The sequence below is a fragment of the Triticum dicoccoides genome, chromosome 3A (genome assembly GCF_002162155.2).
Source record: "Triticum dicoccoides isolate Atlit2015 ecotype Zavitan chromosome 3A, WEW_v2.0, whole genome shotgun sequence".
Classification (NCBI taxonomy): domain Eukaryota; kingdom Viridiplantae; phylum Streptophyta; class Magnoliopsida; order Poales; family Poaceae; genus Triticum; species Triticum dicoccoides.
This window is the reverse complement of record NC_041384.1, coordinates 644,532,222-644,545,193: the sequence shown is the minus strand read 5'-3', so window position 1 is coordinate 644,545,193 and position 12,972 is coordinate 644,532,222.

The following is a 12,972-nucleotide window of genomic DNA, read 5'->3' as shown; positions in this document are numbered from 1 at the left end:
TGGATCGCGTGCCGGCTTGTGTGCGGCGCCGCTTGCCGCTCCATGTTGGCCATGCGGTCGTCCATCCGACCGGATGGCTTTCCTATTTTTTGACTGCGGGGGCTCTAAGGCCTCCTCGTCAAATTCAGGCAGTAGCTTTCGCTTTGGATAGCTTTTTGTGCAGCGACTGCCGCCATATTTGTCTGCGGTGTTGCGTATTTTGCTCCATCTGATTCTGAGTGCATCTTCCGCAGTTTTGAGCTTCTGCTTCTGCTTTTTCAGGCTATGTGCAGTGGCGACGAGCCTTTTGTGGAGGTTCTTCTGCTCTATGAGTTTATTCGGCGTAAGGTCATCCGGACTGTTGTTTTCGCCGGGGACGGGGTGTTCGGTTTGTTTATCCAAGTTGCCCTGTTCGGACGCTTGCTTGAAGGCATGTTCGTCGTCCGCCGGCTCGTCCTGCTCTATGGCTGGGTCTGTATGGCTGCTGTCTCTGTCGAGGCGGGGCTTGGAGCGGCGCTTATGTTGCCGCTTTGATTGATTTTCGAGTGAACGATCCTTTGTTGCATCCCTATGTTCCTCATTTTCGCTTCCTTTGGGTGTGTCCACCATGTATACATCATGAGATGAGGTGGCTGTCCAGTGCCTTATAGGCGTTGGTTCATGTTCATCTCCTACATCGTCGTCCATACCGTTGATGTCTTCAGAGTCGAAGTTGAGCACGTCGTTTAAATTATCGACAGTGGCTACGAAGTGGGTGGTGGGTGGGCATCGAATTTCTTAGTCGTCCACATCCCAATCCTGCCGGTCATAGTCCGGCCAGGGCTCTCCTGACAAAGAGAGAGACCTGAGTGAATTCAGAATGTCGCCGAAGGGCGAGTGTTGAAATATGTCTGCGGCGGTGAATTCCATGATCGGCACCCAATCGGATTCGATCGGTAGGGGCGCGGAGGGCTCGGAGTCCGGAGAGGAGTCCGGCACCTTGGAGTCACGGGCTTCGTAGAGGACAAGGCTGGTGTTCGGCTTGATCGCCGTAGAGATTGCAGCCCCCAAGGCGGTGTCTAACCACCCATCCTCGATTGGTGTGATCGGCTCCGAGCTAGGGGTCGGAGCGGACACATGTGCGGCCTCTAGGGCACTGTTCGGCGGCAGAGCTAGATCATGCCCATCATGGCAGTGCGGCGCGCTCGGCTGTGGCTCGAATCCGTCGAAGATCAAGTCTCCGCGGATGTCGGTCATGTAGTTCAAACTTCCAAATCTGACCTGATGGCCAGGGGCGTAGCTTTCGATCTGCTTCAGATGACCAAGCGAATTGGCCCGTAGTGCAAAGCCGCCGAATACGAAGATCTGTCCGAGGAGAAAAGTCTCACCCTGGATCGCATCGCTGTTGATGATTGGAGAAGCCATCGGGCCTAAAAGTGATGACACGAAGGAACTCTTAATGAAAGCACCAATGTCGGTGTCAAAACCGGCGGATCTCGGGTAGGGGGTCCTGAACTGTGCGTCTAGGCGGATGGTAACAGGAGGCAGGGGACACGATGTTTTACCCAGGTTCGGGCCCTCTTGATGGAGGTAAAACCCTACGTCTTGCTTGATTAATATTGATGATATGGGTAGTACAAGAGTAGATCTACCACGAGATCAGAGAGGCTAAACCCTAGAAGCTAGCCTATGGTATGATTGTTGTTCCTCCTATGGACTAGAACCCTCCGGTTTATATAGACATCGGAGAGGGCTAGGGTTACACAGAGTCAGTTACAATGGCAGGAGATCTACATGTCTGTATTGCCAAGCTTGCCTTCCACGCCAAGGAAAGTTCCTTCCGGACATGGGACGAAGTCTTCAATCTTGTATCTTCATAGTCCAGGAGTCCGGCCGAAGGTATAGTCCGGCTATCCGGACACCCCCTAATCCAGGACTCGCTTAGGTTCCCTCAAAGGAAGATAAATGGGGGAATAAAGAGGCCGAAAGCGGGCCTCACTCACTGCTCGTCCAAACCGGGAGAATTAGCACCTCCACGAAGGAGGATAACCAGGAAGAAGAATCTGACATTCCCTCTCCTCGAGGAAGGAAGAGGACCACCTCTGAAGATCCGGAAACAGAGGTTTCCAAACGGGGGAAGAAATCTTCGCCAAAGGGTCCTGCCTCGGAGGGCATTCTTGCCGCACAATGTCCGCAAGGGGATCAGCCCTCTATCGAGCTGTAAGTAATCAAAAAGTACTTAATAGTGAAAATATCCTACCTTACTTCTGAAGACAATAACCGAAGCTTATATCTTGTAGTTCAGATCGTAGCCCTTCTCGACAGAGTTCGTCTTCGGGGGATCTTCTTCTGGAGATGATGGAGAGCGAAATACCTCCCCTTGCCAGGCCGCCTCATGAGGCGGGCGACCCTGAAGTGTCGTCGCAGAGGGTTTCTCCTGATCTGCCAAGGCCAGAGGGTAATCCTTTGGCCACCCGGAGTCCTCGGTATTCGGCTCCTAAAGAGAGCAACGGAAAGAGTGCGAAACCGTACAGTGTGCGGTCGGACGCACTGAAGGATCTTCTGGAGGAAGCGGCCATCTTAGAAGTGCATCGTACGCTAATGGGTACGGTAATTGAAAGGATTTCATCCGCCGAAAGCGGGTTGCATGAAGCTTTTATGAGTCTGTTGAAAGGCTTTGAGGTACGTGAAATAGTGTATGTTTTTGACAGTACCACACACGTTAGGTGTGCCCTATGCAGATAGTAGCCCCTGAGACTCTGGTTGCCGTCGAAAACGGCGGCAAACAAAGGATCATAGTCCAAGGTAATAACCAGACCGCCTTTATGTGCAGCTGGCTGAAGGTCCGGTGGCTAGCCGGATTGATGAGTTTGCCAACTAAAGCGGCAACTTGATGCGGCAGATGCCGACATCGTGCTTGTCAACAAGCGGCTTGACGAGGCACGGGGTAAGTGATTTCTCCGGTGATCAACACATAGTAAGAGGAGCATGATACCGGTATCTTTAATATGTTGTGACTACAGATGGAGCTGCCACCATGGAGACCCTTTGGGCGGAGCTTGCCCGAGCCAAGGAACAAGCAAGGAATAGCGATGCGGCCGCTCTAAAGGCGGTCAAAGAGCTGAGGGCCGAACAGGCCGCGCATTGCCAGTGCAAGGAAGGAATAGCCAAGATGGCCATTGAGTTGAAAGATGCTGCTGACCGTTAGCAGCTGCTTGAAAAAGAAAGCCGAGCGAAGGCGACGGACCTGGAGAAGGCCATGGTAGCAGCCAAGGAAGCCCACTCCAAAATCAGAGCGACAAAGGAGGAACTGCGTCAAGCTACGGATATCGTGGCTGGGAAGCCCTTCTTATTGCGGACTAAGTTCGGAGATCTGAAGTATGCTCCTCTTGATCAACTATGGAGTTCTGCAGACGCCTATGTGGATTTGGCAGCAAGTGCTGCTAATGCGGCCGAGTACTTCAAGGATCAAAAAGATCGTGAAGTGGAAAAGCTATTCTGGTCACAGTTCCATGCTCCAGTGCGTCCGCTGCTGTTGAATGAGCAAATGGCCGAGTGGTCCGAGCTCCATAGGTTGTCCGGACTTGCCATGAGGCCTGTTGTGGATCATCTGTGGCCGGGAGGGCCAAGGTCGAATAGTTACTTTAGATTAGTGCAACAATTCCTTGGTGCTGTGCCGCACATCAACGCTATGAAGAGGTCGGCGTGCATAGAGGGTGCGTGGATGGCACTTGCCCGTGTCAAGACATACTGGGCAGAGATGGAGGCCACCACTATTGCAACACAGGGTTCGGCCGTGGGCCGAGTGGCTGCCGAGCACTACTTTGAAGAAGTCCTTGAAGGCGCTCGTTCGATAGAGGCTCAGTGCTTGAAGAATATTATGTTCTAGTGACATGTATTCCCATTGTAAAAACAATGTTTTATTGAATTATAAAGGCTGTGTTTATACTTTTGCCTAAAAGTATTATGATGCCTCCTGTGCGGCCGTTTATGTATATATGTATATAACCTGAAAGTTTGCAGTCGTCGGCTTCAGCCCCCACGCATATAATGCGGGGGTGTTCGCAAAAAGCGCGTATTCACACTTGATCCAACGTCTTGGTCCATGAAGGAGGTGGTAGCGCAGAGAACGAGGCAATCAGACTATATTGCTTTAACACTTTCACTTAGGCGTAGGAGTTTTACGATGTGACTACTATATAGCCCCTGGTACTTATGCGCTCGTCCGAATACGGGGCGCGTAAGTACATGACCGAGAAACGGCCCTTCGTTAATGTGGAGGAATCTCGAAGATTCCCTAAGTCATCGAGTGGTTGACTAGTCTCGCGGTTTATCATGACAGTCAGTTTTCGGCTTTCTCTACTGAGGTGCTCATCCGGATGAACCAGGGCACAATCGCAGTAGTTCTCCCAGTGCTACCTTAGCCTATATAGCGGAACGTAAGGTACCAAAACATGGGAGCCGGGCAAACCCAACATTGGACCAAAGACATGATTCGGAGCTGATGCATATAAGGCCAAACTCGCGACGCCGAACACTCCCTAAGGTATTCGGTCTTTATAACATATGCCGGGTTGAACAATGTCCTTAATAATAAACCCCGAGTGTCCAGGTACGTGCAATATCCTGACATGGCCACATGCCAATAACGTCAGCGTCCTTCTCGGTTGTATTGAGTATCTAGAGGATGTGAACAACAAGAGACAGTAAAAAAGGTTTACACAGGGTCTTAATCTGAAAAGAAACCTTTGAGCGGGTCCCTGATGCACGTCTGTGCCTATGTCTCCATTGTGCCGTGTCCTGGACGGGTGTAGCACGATTATCATCTGTAAAAGAGAAGAACTTAGGTGAAAGTTTACGTGCCAGAAAATTGGTTATTATCAATATACCATTAAAATTCAAGATAAGACAAGTTGGGCCAGACTAGCCCTAATTACACGCAGGAAGCCCCTGGTACCGTCTATGATGGTTTGACCATCAAACCAATCTCATGTTATATGTAGTGGTGCATTGGACTCGTCTAACCGTGTCTGTGGTCTTAACGACCTGTCATTTTTTCTGGTTGGTGAGACCGTCTAGTGCTCGGCTGTTAAAGCTACCGCACATTCTTCCGCGCGTAGAGAACACTCAGTATTTCCGCTAACTGTGATGGTGCCACGTGGACTGGGCATCTTAAGCTTGAGGGAAGCGTAATGCGGTATTGCATTAAAACGAGCGAAAGCCGCTCTTCCGAGTAGTGCTTGATAGCCACTTCGGAATGGAGCAATGTAGAAAGTTAACCTTTCGCTTCAGAAGTTGTCGGGAGAACTGAATACAACCTCTAGTAATAGAGAGCCCGTACAGCGGGCCTCTGGGCCTGGTATTACTCCCTTGAAGGTAGTATTATTGTGGCTTATTTTTGTCGGGTCTATCCCCATTTTACGGACTGTGTCTTGATATATCAGACTTAGACCACTGCCGCTGTCCATGAGGACTCGTGTGAGATGGTACCCGTTTATTATTGGGTCTAACACCAAGGCAGCCAATCCTTCGTGCCGGATGCTTGTCACGTTATCCCCGCGATCAAAAGTGACCGGGAATGCCAACCAGGGGTTGGACCTAGGGGTGACGGGCTCTATGGCGCGTGTGTCTCGGAGTGCACGTTTGCTTCTCCTCTTCGTCACATGGATCATGTTTACTATTTTAACCTCTGGTGGGAATTTTGTCTGTCCTGTAGTGCTTTGCTGGCGAGGTTCGTCCTCATCTTCGCTTGGTGTCTCCCCCCCCCCCTTGTGTTCGGCGTTTAGCTTACCGGCCTGCTTGAAGACCCAGCATTCTCTGTGGGTGTGATTTGCAGGTTTATCGGGGGTGCCATGAATCTGACATAGTTTGTCAAGAATCCTGTTTAAGACAGACGGTCCATCTCTGCTGCCTTTGAAAGGGTTTTTCCGCTGACCTGGTCGAGAGCCCCTGAATCTGGCGTTTACCGCCGTATTATCTGGGCTATCTTCTTTACTTCGACGCTTGTTTTTATTGCGTCATGGTTTTCCATTGCCATCCCTGACTTCGGATGTGCTTGCACTACTAGGGAAAACCCTAGCAGTAGCGCTGGTTTTGTGCTCACTAGTAGCGCGGGTAGGCGCGCTACTAATAAGGCGCTACAGCTATTGCTTAGCAATAACGCGTGCCCGCACACGCTACTGCTAGGACAAATAGCTGCAGCGTTTGTTCACTCCCACGCTACTGCTAATGTAACTACTGGCAGCGTGTTTTCTCTCCATCGCTACTAGTATTCTTTTTTATTTTTATTATTTTTAGTGTATTTATGCGCCATCGTACAAATATTGGTACAATACCAGTTATGAGGTTTACATCATTATGTCCATAACAGTGTGTCAAATGAAGGTGGATTAGGTTCAAGTGGAGGCAATATGTGGTGCATGTCAAAAGTATACTACTAATCCAAACTTGATCTAGTTTGGACTAGTAGTACTTTCCATGTGCACCACATGTTGCCTCCACTTGAATCTAATCCGCCAGCACAAGCTATTTAATCATCATCATAGTCATTACCACCAACAGTATTTATTTAATCACCACTAACACTAGCTAATAATAATCATCATAGTCATTACCACCAACACTAGCTATTTTATCATCATAGTAATAGTGTAGCACATCATCATCCTCAAACTCATTTCTAGCTAGCTAATCACTCCTGCTACTCTCTCTTAGGTAAAATAACATAAAACATGTGTAGCTCTCCTCCTTGATCAAGTTGGAGCATGCAGATGAACCTGTCTCCTAATCATGGGTAGCGCATCTATTTGCTGCCCCCTAGTACTTCTCTACGCTTCTCCATCACACATTTGGTCCAGTCTTGCACTATTAAGCATCCGTCGCTAATCTTGAATGCACTAAAGTAATCTATAGGATATCTTGGCCGTAAGCTACTAATACTCATGGTACCTTTAGTCTCGATCCCATAAGGCACAACATTCATCGGGAGTCCCTGTTGAAGAACATCGTATGGTAACATACTTAGCAATGAAGTTTAGCTTCAAAAATAATGTATGGAAAAGATGCACTGAGGACAAATAGTAAAAATCTTACCATCCTTCCTAAATAGATGTGACTGTAGTTCATTACGAACACTATTGGTCGCATGTTTTCAGTACTAACATTTCTAAGTGCAGGAAGAAAATTTGTCTTGACAGTATCATGATCCTCAAGCCATGAAACATAATGACTTAGCTCCTCGCAGTTTAGTTCAGCCCCGGGACAGTAGTAGGTCCTGTCTACCAAGCGCTAGACATGTTTGCTTGCACCGAAATAAGCTGACAATACAAATTAGTTGTCAACTATTTTTGAATAAACAATATCAAAGACATAAATATGGTTGAGAAACTTACATAATGGTATAACTGGAGGCGTCTACACATTGACCCAGATGTCGGTATTACCTTCAATATCATCTTCCAGGCGAATATCAAAGGTGATAACCATATCAGGCTCAAATGCATAAGTCTTGCATTGTGCTCGCCATGTTTTGCATCCAAAATAGGTGTAGTCGTCTGAATTGTATAATTTTGCGTGGAAAATATAACCATGCTCGGTCTTCAAGTAAACTTTCTTTTCCTCCATAGTATGACTGAAACCTATCTTATCCAATACAAAAACTCTTGCATGGCAGGGGATACGCTAGTAGAATAGTAGAAAAAGACTTGTCATGCTTAATGTCATGCTTAAATTATAAGTTGAAGCAAATGAAGCAAATGTCATGCTTAATTACGAAAAAAGACTTGTCGTTGTGACTTACTGTATCCACTTGGAAGTTCTCGTCCAGCTTGATGCTGAAGTTCCTATCATCATCTAGGAAGATTCCGTCGCACAGGCCGCGCTCGTCTTCGCGGTATTTGCAAATACCGAAATCCTTTTCATCGGCAGACATTTCCTATGTTCATAGTTAAAACATTAATTGAAAATCGATCGAAGATAACTACCAGGATACTCAACACACAAATCCGGGGCACTCGATATTTCCTACATATTCTGGCACAAGTCATGCCAAAATTCACGGAAAAATCCGGCATGACCTTTGCTAAAATAGGACATATCGAGCGCCTGAAATTTGCTGGAACGGAAGTGAATCAACACTTCGGCAAAACATAGGCCACTCAGAGGTGTAACCTGCAAACATGACCGGCCACTTGGGCAATCACATATCCTATTTGAGCAACACAATATGTACATTTCAAAGTATGTTATAGGACTCAAATTAGCATGCATTCAATAAGGAAAAGTAAATCATCTCATGCGTCCGTACATCGTCGAATATTATCACTAATACAACCCGAATAGTGTCATACATATAACATCACTAATACAACTAAAACCCTAGCACACAATGGGTATCGGCGTGGGCGGTAGACACCCACAGAGAAGGAACCATCACGGGATCATAGCTCCAGTGAGATCCCTGGAGAACCTGCCAGGTATTGGAGAACATGTGCTCCAACGCAAACAAGTACCGACGGACGTGCGCGTCCTCCTCACTGACACGGTGACGCACCACCTCCGTGGGGTCCTCGAGCCTCTGGACCGTCACCGGCCCACGCGACTGCCACCAAAGAAGGTTCGGGTCAACGACAGGCTGGCTCCTCACCAACCTGCGCCCCCCCGGTAGGTAGCGCCTCCCAGTACCACCCCGGCGGAGCCCAGTCCCGGACATGGCCCATCTGGTCAAGCAGGTGTCGTCCTCCGCCGACTCGACAACGAGGATGCGGGATAGGCATCGTCCACGGTGATGCAGGAAAAACTGCTTTAACTAAAAAAATAGCAACAAGTTCTTACTAACTAGTTCTATTAATTCAAGTATTAAAAATAAACTTACTAAAAATAAAAATAAAATAGTACCTAATTAGTACCTAGTTCTTACTAACTAATTAGTACCTCGGAACTACTGCCCTAATTACCATCTAATTTGATGAAGCTAGGGGTGGAAAGTGGTAGCGGATATTCCAATTATCCAACTATAAAGTGAAATAAGTGGTCAAATTTTACTCGTTTTATGATTCATCTTAGATATTTGATTCGTTTCCACCCTTACATGAACCCTAACTCATTTGAGCCGCATCCGCATCCGATTCATTTCCACCCTTACATGAACCCTAACTAATTTGATGCAACTAAAATATAGAGAAACCCTAGGCAGAGGTAGGGGAGAGGGAGGAGTAGGTGTGCTCACCTTGGGTGCCTGCGACGAGGGAGGGGCAGGCGGCGTCGAGGTCGGGGTCAGGGCTCGGACGCACGGCGGATGGCGGCGTCGAGGTCGGGGTCAGGGCGGCGTTGAGGTCGGGGGCGGGGGCGGCGTTGAATCTGGGGTCGGGGGCGGCGTAGAGGGTGTGCGGAGAGCGCGCAGCGGCCGACCGGCGACATCGGCAGCGAGAGTGGAGAGCTGGATTTGGGGGAAGTGGCCGTGGGGAAGGATGAACCCCGTGGTTAAGTCAGAAGTAGCAGTAGCGCGTTCCAGAAAGCGCGCTACTGCTACGTTAGCTACAGCGCGTTCTGGGGTACACGCTACTGCTACTCCTTTCTCTTTTCCCCCTTTTTCATTTAGTTTTCTTCACATTTTATTTTTTCCTTTCACCTTATTATATTTCTTTCATTTTCAATTACCTTTCTATTTGCTTTCCATTTAATTTTATATCCTTTAGCAGTAGCGAGTTTAGATTAAAACGCGCTGCTACAAAGAAAGTAGCGGTAGCGCAGTTCGATATAGGTCGCTACTACTATGTGTAGCCTATCGGCTAAGCCGTGGGAATTTTAGTAGTAACGTGTTTAGAATAAGACGCGCTACTACTAAAACTTTATCTGCAGCGCGGTTTGCACAGGCGCGCTACTGCTACTTAGCACCAGCGTGCTTTTTTGACCCGCACTACTGCTAAAGTTCTGTGTATAAGGTTTTCCCTAGTAGTGTTGGGTTGCTGGTGCTACTGCGGGCTAGCCAGGTATCTTTGCCCGCGCAAAAGCGGGTCATGAGGCTTGTCAGGGCTGCCATTGTTCTCGGTTTTTCTTGGTCGAGGTGTCTGGCTAGCCATTCGTCTCGGACGCTGTGTTTCAAAGCTGCTAAGGCTTCGGCGTCCAGACAGTCGACCATTTGGTTATTCTTAGTGAGAAACTTGTTCCAAAGCTTTCGGGCTGACTCTCCGGGATGTTGAATTATATGACTTAAATCGTCTGCATCCAGAGGTCAGACGTAGGTCCCTTGAAAATTAGCCCAAAAAGCATCCTCGAGCTCCTCCCAACTTCCAATTGAGTTTTCAGGGAGGCTTTTCAGCCAGTGCCGAGCTGGTCCTTTAAGTTTGAGGGGCAATTATTTGATGGCATGGAGATCGTCTCCGCGAGCCATATGGATATGGAGGATAAAGTCCTCAATCCAGACCCCAGGGTCTGTGGTCCCGTCGTACGCCTCTGTGTTCACTGGTTTGAATCCTTCTGGGAATTCGTGGTCCAGCACCTCATCGGTGAAACATAGGGGGTGTGCAGCACCCCTGTATTTGGATTTACCATGGCGTTCGGACGGTTGTAGTATTCGGTTTTGATTTTGTGCCGGAGGGCGCTTCCTAGATCCATAAATGGATCTGGTCATACCAGATTTTCGGCACAAGTCCTCACGTAGATCGTGTGTTGACTTATGTGCGACCTTGTTAGCTGCTCTATCGCAGTCACAAGGTGGTTGATCCGGCCGGTTGGCCATTTAATTTTTCGACTGTGTGGGCTCTAAGGTCTCATCGTTGAATTCAGGTAATAGCTTGTGCTTTGGATAGCTATTTGTGTGGTAACTTCCACCATACTTTTCTTTGTTGTCGAGCACTTCGTTCCACCTGCTGTTGAGTGTATTTTTTGCGGCCTTAAGCCTTTGCTTCTGCTTCTTCAGACTCCTCGATGTGGCAATAAGCCTTCTGTGGAGGTTCTCTTATTCCAAGTGTGTTCCCGGGATGATGCGTGCATCTTCGTCCGGACTGTTTTCCTCCCCGAAGGGGGTTTGATGAGGTTTATCCTCGGCGTCTTCGTGTTCGGATGTCGGATCCGTACTATGTTCGCCGTTTGCAACTTCATCGTGCTCTGCTGACGGGGTAATGTGGTCGTCGTTTCCTCTGGAGTCGACTGGAGTGTTATTTTCTCTTGCGCTGTTATCGTTGTTTTTGCTATGGCGGGACTTAGAGTTGCGCCGCTGACGTCGGCGCTTGGGTTGCTTCTTGGAGGGGCCATCCTCTGTTGTCTCTTCGCCATTGCCTTCTTTGGGTGTATCCACCATGTATATGTCGTGAGATGAAGTGGTTGTCCGGCGCCCTGTGGGCACTGCTTCCTGTTCGTCTCCTGCATCTTCGTCCATGCCGTGGATGTCTTTAGAGTCGAAGTCGAGCATGTCGGTTAAATCGTGGACAGTGGCTACTAAGTGGGTGGTGGGTGGGCAGTGAATTTCTTCGTCGTCCGCATCCCATTCTAGCCGGACATAGTTCAACCAAGGTTCTCCTGACAAGGAGAGAGACCTTAATGAATTTAGCACATCGCCGAAAGGCGAGTGCTGAAAGATATCTGCGGAGGTGAACTCCATGATCGGCGCCCAGTCGGATTCGATAGGCACGGATGCAGGCGGCTCGGGGTCCATGGCCGGAGACGAATCCCGTGATTTGGCGACACGGCTCTTGTAAGGGGTGAAGTCAGTATCCGGCTCCATCGCCACTGAGAGTGCGGCCTCCATGGCGGGGTCTATCCCTCCGTCCTTGGATGGCACAATTTGCTCCGGATTGAAGGCCAGAGTAGTTGCAGATGCGATCTCCCGAACACTGTCCGACAGCAGAGTTACGTCATGCTCGTCATGATTGTGCGGCGCACCTGACATGGGCTCGAATCCGTCGAAGATCAAGTCTCCGCGGATGTCGGCAGTGTAGTTTAAGTTTCCGAAGCTGACCTGATGGCCAGGGGCGTAGCTCTCGATCTCCTCTAGATGGCCAAGCGAATTGGCCCACAGTGCGAAGCCGCCGAATACGAAGATCTGTCCGGGGAGGAAAATCTCACCCTGGACCGTATTGTTACCGACTTCAAAGGGGACATCGAACCTTATGGTGAAGGCACATTGGAACTCTCAATGAAAGCACCAATGTCTGTGTCAAAACCGACGGATCTCGGGTAGGGGGTCCCGAACTGTGCGTCTAAGGCGGATGGTAACAGGAGGCAGGGGACACGAAGTTTACCCAGGTTTGGGCCCCCTTGAAGGAGGTAATACCCTACGTCCTGCTTGATTTTTCTTGATGATATAGGTATTACAAGAGTTGATCTACCACGAGATCGTAGAGGCTAAACCCTAGAAGCTAGCCTATGGTATGATTGTATGTTGTCCTACGGACTAAACCCTCAGGTTTATATAGATACCGGAGGGGGATAGGGTTACACATAGTCGGTTACAAGAGAGGAGATCTACATATCCGTATTGCCAAGCTTGCCTTCCACGCCAAGGAGAGTCCCATCCGGACACGAGACGAAGTCTTCAATCCTGTATCTTCATAGTCCAACAGTCCGACCAAAGGATATAGTCCGGCTGTCCGGAGACCCCTAATCCAGGACGCCCTCACCTTTTGTGCTTAACATGCTTCTCGATGTACCTACACAGGACAATTTTGGGAATGACTGATGTTTCCCATCGAGGTTAGTTTCATCCCATGGCTTATATCTGCTCACTGTTCAGGATATCGGTAGCTGGTACCATATAGGTCGGGGGCTGATAAGGGACTGATAAGTGAATCGGACTTTTAACTGAATATATCTGCAACCCATTTATCGTTAGGTTAACTAGGGTCATATGTAATATATCCGAGGCTACATAGCAACATGCACTGTACTTAATGTCTAAATATGCAATCCTAGGCTACATAACAACAAGGAAGAGTGTTACATTAATGTTCTAATGATGTCTAGATATACATAGAAGAGCAGCAGCAACAACAACGATAGCAGCAGCAACAACAGCAA